Consider the following 10432-nt stretch of genomic DNA (forward strand, 5'->3'; position numbering starts at 1 on the left):
TCAACTTTAAGTCACGAAATAGGCTGGAAAGTGAGCAGAAAACAACAACCAAAAAAAAGTCTTCAGCCCAGAAAGCTGCTATGGCAACAGGGAAAATCAAAACTCAGATTCAGAAGTGGACAACAACGTCAAAACGCCTACATATGAAATCTCAAAGGGAAAAACAAATTGTCCTTGAGCCCCAAAAGTCCCCCTGGAAAAGCTCAGAAATGATTTAAAAAACCAAATAGGAGAGGCAAAAGAAAAATTGGGAAAATAAATGAAAGTAATGCAAGAGAATCGTGAAAAAGGAGTTAAGTTTGGTAAAAAAAAGTAAAAGTGACTGAATAGAAAAGAAGGGACAAAAGCTAACTTAAAGAAAATAATTCCTTAAAAATTAGAATCCGGCAATTGAAAGTTAATGACTCTGAAAGGCATCAAGAATAAATCAAGCAGAAATCAAAAGAATGAAAAAATAGAAGAAAATATAAAATTCTCATTGGAAAAACCTGGAAAATAGATTCAAGAGAGATAATTTATTGGACTAACTAAAGCCATGAACAAAAAAGAGCGTGGACATCATCTTTCAAAATATTATTAAGGAAAACCACCCTGATATCCTAGAACCAGAGAGTAAAGTTATCATTAACTTTTATCATTTTATTATTAACATTATCATTGAAAGACTCCACCAACTATGCCCAAGGGCTATCAAAATGTGCATACCCTTTAGCCCAGCAGTGTGTCTCCTTGACCTGTATCCCAAAGAAATCTTAAAAGAGGGAAAGGGACTCACTGCAAAAATGTTTGTAGCAGCCCTTTTTGTGGTGGCAAGGAGTTGGAAACTGAGTGGACGCCCATCACTTGGAGAATGGCTGAATAAGTTATGGTATATGAATGTTATGAATATTATTGTTCTATAAAAATGATCAGCAGGAGGATTTCAGAGATTCTTGAAGAGACTTACAGGAACTGAGGCTAAATGAAGTAAACGGAACCAGAAGATCATTATACACGGCAACAGCAAGATTATACAAAGCTCAATTCTGATGGATGTGGCTCTTCTCAACAATTGAGATAATTCTGGCTAGTTCCAATGATCTTGTGATGCTGAGAGTCATTTGCACCCAGTGATAGGACTGTGAAAATTGATAGCATTTTCATCTTTTTGTTGTTGCATTTTGTTTTCTTTCCCATTTTCTTTCCTTTTTGATCTGAAGTTTCTTGTGTAGCACGGCAATTGTAGAAATTTGTACAGAAGAATTGCACATGTTTAATAAATATTGGATTACTTATCATCTAGGGGAGTGGTGGGGAGGAGGAGAAAAGTGGAACAAAGGTTTTGTAAGGGTCAGTGTTGAAAAATTATCCATCCATATGTTTTGAAAATAAAAAGCTTTAATAAAAACAAAAAAAGAAAAATATCCATGCATATATTTTGAAAATAAAAAGCTTTAATTTTAAAAAAGAAAGACTTCATCAATTACCTCCTTAAAGAGATTCCAAGATAAAACTTCTACTTTTAGCCAAATTTCAGAATTCTCAGGTCAAGGAGAAAATACTATAAGCAGCCAGAGAGAAACAACTTAAGTTATCAAGGGCAGCAGGACTTAGCAGCTTCTACATTAAAGGACTGGAGGGCTTTGAATATGATATTCCAAAAGGCAAAAGAATTTGGATTAAACCAAGAATCAATCACCGGAAAAACTAAACAAAATCTTTTGGAGGGAAAAATGGACATTCAATAAAATAGGAGTCAACACACAGAGTAAAGGTAAAAGGCTGGAGCAGAATATATTATGCTATACATATGCTACCTTAGCAAAAGTAGATCTAATTAAAAGAGACAAGGAAGAAAGCTACATCTTGCTAAAGCTACAATAGATAAGGAAGTAATAACAATACTAAACATATATATATATATATATATATATATATATATCCCAATTGGTATAACACCCAAATTTCTAAAGAAGTCAAATAAGTTATGGGGGGAAATAGGTAGTAAAACTGTATTAGTGGGAAACCTTAACTTTCCCCTCTTAGAATTAGATAAATCTAACCATAAAATAAACAAGGAAGAAGGTAAGGAGGTGAATAGAATTTTAGAAAAGTTATAGATCCCTGGAAAAAAAAGCTGAATTGGGATCAAAAAGAACATAACTTTCTCTCAGCAATACATGGTACCTGCACAAAAATTGACCATAATAAAAGGGCATAAAAACTTCACAAATGCAGAAAGATGGAAATATTAAATGTACTCTTTTAGATTAAGAGCCATGGAAAGATAGATTAAAAATTGATTGGAACCTAATCTAACCCTAAAGAATGAATGGCCAAGAACTCTGAGGTCCCACTACACATCTCGCAGATTGGCTAAGATGACAGGAAAAGATAATGTTAAATGCTACAGGAGATGTGGGAAAACTGGGAGTTGTGAACTGGTCCAACCATTCTGGAGAGCAATTCGGAACTACGCCCAAAGGGCTATCAAACTGTGCACATCCTTTGATCTAGCAGCGTAATTACTGAGATCTGTACCCCAAAGAGATCTTAAAGGAGGGACCAAAAATGTTTGTGGCAGCCCTTTGTAGTGGCCAGAAACTGGAGACTGAAAGGATGCCCATCAGTTGGGGAATGGCTGAATAAGTTATGGGATATGAATGTTATGGAATTATATTGTTCTGTAAGAAATGACCAGCAGGATGATTTCAGAGAGGCCTGGAGAGACTTACAGCAATTGATGCTGAGTAAAGTGAGTAGAACCAAGAGAACATTGTACACAGCAACAATTTTATAGGATGATCACCTCTGATGGACGTGGCTCTTTTCATCAATGAAATGATTCAAGGCAATTCCAATAGACTTGTGAGGAGAGAGCATCTACACCCAGAGGGAGGCCTGTGGGAACTGAATGTGGACCACAGCATAGTGTTTTCACTTTTTTTGTTGTTGTTTGCTTGCTTTTATTTTCCTTTCTCATTTTTTTCCTTTTTGATCTGATTTTTCTAGTGGAGAGTGATGAATGTTAGAAATATGTTTAGAAGAATTGAGCATGTTTAACATATATTGGATTACTTGGTCTCTAGGGAAAGGGAGGGAGAAAAATTTGGACACAAGGTTTGCAAGGGTAAATGTTAAAAACTATCTTTGCATGTATTTTGAAAATAAAAAGTTATTAGTAAAAAAAAAAGAATGTCAAACGACAAATCATAGAAACAATCAATTTTATTAAAGAGAATGACAAATAATGAGACGATATGTCAAATTTTACGGGATGCAGCCAAAGCCATACCTAAGGATAGCTATATATGTCTAAATACTTATATCAGTGTATCTATAATTGCTGCTCTGACACTGAGCACAAGACTTTGGTTTTGGTTATTTTGTAACTACTATTTTATTTTTTCTAATTACATATAAAGATAATTGTCAACATTCATTTTTTATAAGATTTTGAGTTCCAAATTTTTCTCCCTCCCACCCCATCCGGCACTTCCTCCCTAAGACAGCAATCAATCTGATACAGTTTATACATGTGCAATCATGTTAAACATATGTACACATTAGTCATGTTGTGAAAGAAGAGACAGAACAAAAGGGGGGGAAATGAGGAAAAAAAAAGAAAATAGTCTGCTTTGATCTACATTTAGATTCCATAGTTTTTTTTCTCTGGATGTCCATAGGATTTTCCATCATGAATCTTTTGGAATAATCTTGAATCATTGTATTGCTGAGAAAAGCAAAGTCTATCATAGTTGATCATCACAAAATATTGCTGTTCTCCTGATTCTCCTCACTTCTCTCAGCTTTGGCTCATATCAAGTCTTTCCAAGTTTTTCTGAAATCCCTCCGCTCATTGTTTCTGATGGCTCAAGAGTATTCCATCGGAAATATATATTACAACTTGTTCAGCCATTCCCCAGTTTATGGGCATTCCCTCACTTTCCAATTCTTTGCCACCACAAAAAGAGCTGCTATAAATATTTCCATATGTTTAGGTTCCTTTTCCCTTTTTTATGATCTCTTTGGGATACAGAACTAGGAGTATGCACAGTGTGATTGCCCTTTGGGCTTAGTTCCAAATTGTTCTCCAGAATGATTGAATTAGTTCGCAATCCCACCAAGAAAGCCTTAGTGTCCCAATTATCCCACATCTTCTCCAAACTTTAGCATTTTCTTTTTCTGTCAAGCTATCCAATCTGATAAGTATGGAGTGCTACCTCAGAGTTGTTTTAATTTGCTTTTCTCTAATCAATAATGATTTGGAGCATTTTTTTTCAGGGATTATAGATAGCTTTAATTTCTTCATCTGAAAACATCCTCTTCATATCCTTTGACCATTTATCAGTTGGAGAATGACCTATATTCTGATCAATTTGATTCCATTCTCTCAATATTTGAGAAATGAAGCCTTTATCAGAAATAATGGTTATAAAAATTGTTTTCCAACCTATTTTCCCCCTAAGTTTGGTTGAATTGGCTTTGTTTGTGCAAAGCCTGTTTAATTTAATGTTATCAAAATTATCCATTTTGTATTTTTTGAAAATAATAATAGCTTTTTATTTTCAAAATACAAAGATAGTTTTCAAAATTCATTCTTGGAGGGAAGGAGGGGAAAAGTTGAAACAGACGTTTTTGCAAGGGTCAGTGTTGAAAAATCACCCATGCATATGTTTTATATATAAAAAGCTATAATAAAAAAAAACATTCATTCTTGCAAAATTTTGTATTCCAAATTTTTCTCCCTTCCTTCTCCCCACCTCCTTCTCTTATTCAGTAAGTAATCAAATATAAACATGTGCAATTCTTCTAAACATATTTCCACATTTATCATGCTGCCACAAATCAAAAAGGAAAAAAAATGGGAAAGAAAATAAAAAACAACAACAAAAGTGAAAATACTATGTTGTGCTCCACATTCAGTCCCCACAGTTCTCTCTCTGGATGCATTTGGCTCTCTATCACAAGTCTATTGGAATTGTCCTGTCCAGCTCACTGCTGAAAGGGGCCACATCCTTCAGAATTGATCATTATATAATCTCATCACTGTTACAATGTTCTCTTGGCTTCACTCAACATCAATTCATGTAAGTCTCTCCAGGCCTTTCTGAAATCATCCTGCTGCTTGTTTCTTATAGAACCATAATATTCCATACATAGCACAACTTACTCAGCCATTCTCAAACTGATGGGCATCCGCTCATTTTCCAGTGCCTTGCCATTACAAAAAGGGCTGCCGCAAACATTTTTGCACATGTTATGTCCTTTTCTCTTTTTTATAATCTCTTTGGGATAAAAACCCAGTAGAGACACTGCTGGATCAAAGGGTAAGGATAGTTTGACTAATCCTTTGGCCATAACTCCAAACTGCTCTCCAGAATGGTTTGATCAGTTCACAGCTCCACCAACAATGCATCAGTGTCCCAGTTTTCACACGTCCTCTCCAACATTTATCATTATCTCTTCCTGTCATCTTAGTCAACCTGAGAAGTATGTACTGGTACCTAAGAATTGTCTTAATTTATATTTCTCTGATCAACAGTGATTTAGAACATTTTGTTCATATGACCAGAAATGTTTTTAATTTCTTTGTCTGAAAATTATCTGTTCATATCCTTTGACCATTTATCAGTTGGAGAATGGCTTGAATTCTTATAAATTTGAGTCAGTTCTCTATATATTTTAGAAATGAAGCCTTTATCAGAGTTCTTGGATGTAAAATTTCCCCCCCCCCAATTTTCTGCTTCCCTTCTAATCTTGTCTGAATTAGTTTTGTTTATATAAAAACTTTTTAACTTAATGTAATCAAAATTATTCATTTTACATTTCATAATGTTTTCTAGTTATTCTTTGGCCATAAATTCTTTCCTTCTCCACAGATCTGAGATGTAACTACCCTTTGTTCTCCTAACTTGCTTATACCATCACCTTCTATGTCAAAATCATGAACACATTTAGACCTTATCTTGATACATGGTGTTAAGTGTTAGTCAGTGTTTAGTTTCTGCCATAATATTTTCCAATTTTCCCAGAAATTTTTGTCAAATAGTGAATTCTTATGCCAGAAGATGAAATCTTTGGGTTTATCAAATACTAGATCACTATAGACATTAACTATCGTGTCATGTGAACCTAACCTATTCTGCTGGTCCATTACTCTACTTCTTAGCTAGTACCAAATGGTTTTGATGACTGCTGCATCAGTCTCTGGTACAGGTCTGATATAACTAGGCCATCTTCATTTACACTTTTTTTTATTAATTCCCTTAAAATCCTTGACCTTTTGTTCTTCCAGATGAATTTTGTCATTATTTTTTCTAACTCTATAAAGTAATTTCTTAGCAGTTTAATTGGCATGGCACTGAATAAGTAGATTAATTTAGGTAGAATTGTCAGAAAACCAATCAATACATGAAAATTATCATTTGTTACATCTCATTTTCTACACCCACTGTCCTATTAACTCAATAAAAAAAGAATTGTCATTTTTATTATATTAGTCGGCCCATCCATAAACACTTGATATTTTTCCAATTGTTTGGATCTAACTTCATTTGTGTGGAAAGTGTTTTGTAATTGTGTTCAGGGAGAGCTAGGTGGCACTGTGGATAGAGCACCAGCCCTGAAGTCAAGAGGACCTGAGTTCAAATTTGATTTCAGACACTTAACAGTTCCTGGGCAAGTCCTAACCCCAATTGCCTCAGGAAAAAAAAAGAAAAAAAGAAAGTAATTGTGTTCATATAGTTCCTGGCTTTGTCCTTGGACTAGTAGACTCCCAAATACTTTATACCATGGAAATTATTTTAAATGGAATTTCTCTTTCTATCTCTTGCTGTTGGATTTTGTTGGTAACATCATGGAAATGTTGATGATTTACATGGATTTATTTTGTATCCTGCAACTTGCTAAAGTTGTTAATGATTTCTAATAGTTTTTAGTTGATTCTCTAAGTATATACTATCATATCATCGGCAAAGAGTGATAATTTGGTTTTCTCATTACCTATTCTAATTCTTTCAATTTGTTTTTCTTCTCTTATTGCTAAAGCTAACATTTCTAATACAATAGTAGATAGTAATTGTGATAGTGGGCAACCTTACGTCATCTTTTTTTGGAAATGTATCTAGTTTATCCTCATTATATGATTCTTGCAGATGATTTTAGATAGATGCTCTTTAACATTTTAAGGAAAACTCCCCTTATTCCTATGTTCTCTAGTGTTTTTAATAGGAATGAATGTTGGATTTTTTCAAATGCTTTTTTTCTGCATCTATTGATGTAATCTTATTTGTTAGTTTGGTTGTTGATATAGTTAATTATGTTAATAGTTTTTCTAACATTAAACTAGCACTTCACTCCTGGTATAAATAGTACTTAGTCATAGTATATTATCCTGGTGATAAGTTATTGTAATTTCTTTGCTAATATTTTTAAAGATTTTTACAACAAAATTCATTAGGGAAATTGATCTATAATTTTCTTTCTCTATTTTGACACTACCTGGTTTAACTATCAGCACCATATCTGTGTCATAAGAGGAATTTAGTGGGACTCCTTCTTCCTCTGCTTTTCCAAATAGTTTGTCTAGAATTGGAATTAATTGTTCTTTAAATGTTTGGTAAAATTCACTTATAAATTCATTTGGCCCTGGAGATTTTTTTCTTAGGGGGTTCATGAATAACTTATTCAATTTTTTTCTAAAAAGGGACTATTTAGCAATTTATTTTCTCCTCTGTTAATTTGAACAATCTATATTTTTGTAAGTATTCATGAATTTCATCCTTTTCATTTTTGATACTGCAAATTTAATTTTCTTTATTTTTTCTAATCAAATTAGCTAAGGTTTTACCCATTTTGTTTTTTTTTATAAAACCAGTTTTGTTTATTAGCTCAATAGTTTTTTAATTTCAATTTTATTGATTTTTCTTTTTATTTTCAGAATTTGAAATTTGGTATTTAATTGGGAGAGTGTTAATTTGTTCTTTTTCAAGCTTTTTTAATTGTATGCCCAATTCGTTGGTCTTCTTTTTCTTTATTTTATTCAAGTAAGCATCTAGAGATATAAAATTTTGTCTAAGAATTGCTTTGGCTGCATTCCATAAATATTGCTATGTTGTTTCATTATTGTCATTCTCTTGGATGAAATTTTTTATTGTTTCTATGGTTTGTTGTTTCACCTACGCATTCTTTAGGATTCGATTATTTAGTTTCTAACTAATTTTTGATGTACTCTCCCCTGGTTCTTTATTACATGTAATTTTCATTGCATCATGATGCAAAAAGGATACATTAACTATTTCTGCCTTTCTGTGTTGGATTTTGAGGGTTTTATGCCCTCATGCATGCTCACTTTTTGTGTAGGTTCCATGTACTGCTGAGGGAAAGAAAGTATATTCTTTTCTACTCCTGTTCAATTTTCTCCAAAGATCATTCGTACCTACATTTTCTAAAATTCTTTTTAGCTCCTTAACTTCTTTCTTGTTAATTTTGTGGTTCAATTTATCTAGTTCTGATAGAGAGAGATTGAGATCTCCCACTAGGATAGTTTTGTTGATTATTCCTTCTTGAAACTCTCTTGAATTCTCCTCTAAAAATCTAGATGCTATACCACTTGGTGTATTTATATTTAGTACTGATGTTACTTCATTATCAATGGTACCCTTTAGAAAGATGTCATTTCTTTCCTGATCTCTTTCCCCTTCCACTTAAACCTTCCCTTCTATTAGCTTCCCCCCCTTTCTCTTCCTTATTCCCTATAGAGTGAGACAAGTTTCTATAACAATGTATAATATTCCCTCTTTGAACTGAATCTGATGAGTTTAGGGTTCACACAACGTTCCTCCCCCTCCCTTCTCTCCCTCAACTCTTTTTGCCTCTTCATATGATGTAGTTTAGCCCATTTTACTCCCCTTTCCTCTGCTTCCACCCCTAGATCACTAGAGTCATTTATTGCTATGAACGACAGTTTATTGACCACTTTGAGGTGGGTAAAAATGGTGAAAGGGAATGCAGGATGTCTTTTGACGAGGATGTAACTTGGGTTTAAGTGAAGGAGAGTTGCTCAAAGCCTCTGGCTCTCCTCTGTCTCCCACAATCACTGGGCTCTAGTGTTAAGGCAAAAGTCAAGGCAACTGGCGAGGGCCCAGGATGCGATGGCTGACCTTGGTGCCTTGGAGATCTGGCCAGGCCGGAGCCCTCCCCATGGCCGGCTTCCCTGAAAAGGCCCTGAGCTGGAGCCTTCCCTGCCCTTGTGCCCCGTGGTCACACAGCAGACGTCAGGGCAGACCTTCCTGACTCAAGTCTGCGGCTGCTGAGGCTCAAGGTCGGAGGGAGAGCGGGGCCTGTTGTGCCTGAGGGGGAGCAGCTGTCCCTTGGGCCGGGCTTCCTGGCACTGGGGGAAAGGTTATTTCTATGAACCTTTTCTCGGGAAGCCTGAGTCTCAGTCCAGGGAGGCTCCTGGGTCTCCTACAGGGAACCTCCCCTCAAAAAACTAACGCTCTGACAGAGGAACCAGTCCGAGCTCAGAACCAGAACACGCATCAGCCACAGTGGGGCAAGGGACAAGACAAGAGGGACTGTTTGGGGAAAGAGAGACCCTTACCAGTGGGGGCCAAAGAAGCTTCCGTGGAAGAGTGCTGGAGAAAAGGGAGGACTCTGGAATGATCAGAGACATACTGGGGGGGCTGGTAGGCACACAGGTGGGAAATGGCCCATCCAGACCAGCCCCCCAGAACCGAGCTCAGGAGAGGAAGCTAAGAGGGCGGAGGAGCCTCCCTGGGAGGCTTTAAATCCCACCCTGAGTAGCTTCATTCAGTTGGTGAGAAGCCACTGGAGGGATTCAGTGAGACTCAAATATGTCTCACTAATCGGAACCCAGACACCAATTAATTCTATTAGCTCCTCCATTAATTGAATTTTTCCTACTCCCAACATGCTCCTCCTCCAGCTTCTGACCCCCTGGTTCCCTCATTTGTTCCACAGTGTTGCCTTCTAATTAGGTAGAAGCTGCATGCCCCCTTACTCAGTCCCTAGGCTCTTATAACCCTCTTCTCCTTCTTCTGTGTGGGAAAAAAGGGGGGGGTCCTTGTACTTCCTTCCCTCGGTGCACTTGCTCCCTGAGGTTCACCTCTGGTCCCCTACTGTCACTCAATACTCTGGCCTCTGTCCAAATTATTGTTCCCTCTGGTGGGACAGACCCCAAGACTCTGCCCTTTCCCCTCTCTCCCCTCCTATACCTGCACCCAAGTTTGAGCTCTGTGTCTCTCCAGGTCTCTGTCGGGAGCTCCCGAGCTCCAGTCCAACACCTTCACCTCCTGGGATGTTTGCAGGACCTCTCAAACACAGCCTGTCCAGCACCGAGCTCATTACGCCTTCCTGCAAACTCATCCCTCTTTCATCCTCCTCTTCCTCTGTTTTTCAGGGCCCCGTCCTCCTTCCAGTCCCCAGGTCC

This window comes from Sarcophilus harrisii, chromosome 1, assembly GCF_902635505.1.
Source record: "Sarcophilus harrisii chromosome 1, mSarHar1.11, whole genome shotgun sequence".
Classification (NCBI taxonomy): Eukaryota; Metazoa; Chordata; class Mammalia; order Dasyuromorphia; family Dasyuridae; genus Sarcophilus; species Sarcophilus harrisii.